This window comes from Chrysoperla carnea, chromosome 1, assembly GCF_905475395.1.
Source record: "Chrysoperla carnea chromosome 1, inChrCarn1.1, whole genome shotgun sequence".
In the NCBI taxonomy this organism is placed as follows: Eukaryota; Metazoa; Arthropoda; class Insecta; order Neuroptera; family Chrysopidae; genus Chrysoperla; species Chrysoperla carnea.
The window spans coordinates 92,030,328-92,033,186 of record NC_058337.1 but is presented as its reverse complement, the minus strand read 5'-3'; positions in this window follow the sequence as shown (position 1 = coordinate 92,033,186).

Genomic DNA, 2,859 nt, shown 5'->3' with positions numbered 1-2,859 from the left:
CGTTTTGGCCTCATTTAGTACCTACCAAAACTTGTGTATCGAAATTTATTAATATTAAAATATAATGAAAATATAATAAATTGTTAAAATAACTATTGAACTAACTAATCTATTATATATCGTAAGCGAACCAATGTTACCCACCTACGTATATGGAAAATTGCTATAAATTTTATTATGTAGTTAGTTTATTTTGTATACAATTTTTGGTTACATACAGGACGGTGCACATAGTAGTTAGTTACATATAACATACGGCAGGGTTTCTAGTATAGTATAGCCAACAGATTTAGGATATGTATCAATATTGACAACTTATTTTAAAAAGGCTATAAATTTAAGAGGTTCCTGTCAATTGCGTTAGTTAAATGTTACTTTTACGAATGTGTATGATTTCATCTCTAATAGACAGAGCGAATTAGTTATAGTCTAGTCTATCTATTTTGAGCACAATGTTAAATTTTAGTAACCGAGATACAGCAAACCAATACATGTAAAAAGTCGTAAATTTTCCGTAGAATTCAATGCACTATTTTTTTACAATTTTAAATTACCGGATGACATTCAAAATGGCTGCCAAAGTAGCTCGAAAACAGTTTTTTTAGGTTTTTTTAAAAAATACGCTTTGTATAAAAAAAAGTTTCGAACAAAAAATGCGTAACTTTTAATTTCGAATCGATCTAGCCCAGTTAGATGTCAAAAAATTGAAAAATAAAAAATTTATTGAGAAAAAAACTGTTAAAAATTGCATTTTTTTTGAAACGCCCATATCTCTTTGAAAAAATTTATTTTTAAACGACCCTTAGTGAAAAGTTTGTCCTTAATTTGCCCAAGAAGATCGTTTTTGCAAATTTGAAAAATATTGAAAAGTTTGGGGAAAAATTGCTTTTATCGACCAGAAGCCATGTTTCTTGAAATTCCAATAGCTCATATACGCGTCCTTTTTTATAAACGTTTCTGTGTTTAAAATTTTCTTTAATAGTTGCCTGAATATGTACGGATATTGCGCGCTTGATTAATTGATCTATAACGTGCGAAATATCGGTCGAAAAATCAGTTGTGAAACATTTTAAACCCTATGTTAATTATTTTTTCAATTTTTTATGTAATATATGTAATTGCTTCTAGTTGATATTTTATACTATAATGAGGTCTTAGTTATGGATGGAGGTTTTTTTCTTCACAAATTTGTTTGGGCATCTCGTAAAACGGTGCTAGATGTTTTAAAATTGTTTCCAAACTGCTAGCAAAATCGTTTTTTTACGGTCATCCGGATGAGTTTAAAAAAAAAAGTCCTTTAAAAAATAAGTATTCTTTCATTAATAAGATATGCAAATTTGATTGTAATTCGGTTTGCGTTAGTTAACGCTATATCCGTACAAATTTATTTTGCATCTTCATAAGTGTGTCATTCTGGATATATTACGCTGATTTTGCATAAATAACCTGTATTATCACAATTTGTCGTTGAGAATCTTTTGTATTGAACCAAGGGAATACTTTCTTTAGAAGATGTGTGAAAAATTTCCATTGAGTCTTCGTCCATTTTAGTCTTTGGTTTTTTCAGGAGTTTTACTCTTAATGTTAAAATTCTAGCTATTACATCCAGTACTATTATGGTATAAATAAAAACTACACGGTACATTTAACAAACTATTAATTACCTAAATATTAAATTGATATAATAAATAATTTAGTATCGATAATGACCTCTTGAACTGAAACTAATAGTATCATATACATTTACCAATAATTCATTGAAAAGTCAACCGCACAATATTACTGAGAGTGATAATTTTTTTAATTTTATTTTCTTGTTCCAACATTGTCGTTATATGAACAAAATATGATTATTTATTGAAAATTTGAGTAATAAGTGTACATGCCAGTGAATAGAAAATTATTGAACCAATCTCTTTTCAAAAAAATTTTTTTAGGGGGTACCCCTTTGAAAAAATCGATAAAATTTTTGTTTTTCTTTGTTTTGGAATTTGATGAAACTCGGTGGATGGGGTAATTTTGATCCAAAAAGTATAAAAATCTGGATAATTTAATGATTGGATGCAGAGTTTCTGAGATATCGCAATATTTGGATCGATTTTAGTCCATATCTCAAAAACTATTCGATCAGTCAACAAATGCAACCCATTTTCGTTCTTTTTTGGTCAAAATTATCTTTTATACTGAGTTTCTTGAAATTGGAGATAAAAACAAATTTCTCCATTTTTTGCAATTTTTTTAAGGGGCACCCCTTTGAAAAAATCGGGAAAAAATTTTGTTTTAGAATTTGATGAAACTCGGTGGATGGGATTTTGATCCAAAAAGTATAAAAATCAGGTTAATTTAATGATTGGACCTACAGAAAGCTACAATATCAGCGAGTATTATGGACAAAACTTCATTTTCAAAAAAGTTAACCTTCAAAAAATTCAAAACCATAAAATTGTGAACAAAAGGTAGCATAAGTAAGGGCTATAACGTGATAGTCTTTGTTTTTAAAAGAGAAGTCACCCAGCAAAGCGGTCGGGTATCTGCTAGTCAATCATAATTTACTAGCTTTTATTTTTCTTAGTACTACGTTGTCAAAAAAGTTTGTACAAATTAAGTTTTCCATCTAGCATTCCTAAATAACAGTTTGATTCATTTTTTGTATCAAGAGCATATATTATCATAGAAAATTGTGTTCCATTAAATAATAACGTGTCAAATATGTCCTTTTTGACTATTATAGAAAATTATAATTTTCTAGTGAATAGAATACATAGATTGATGACCCCTCTAAATATTAATAAAGGTTTGCATCATAGATCAAAGGTACAAAATGACCGACACACGTTCGCTTATGAAAAAGAGGGTACA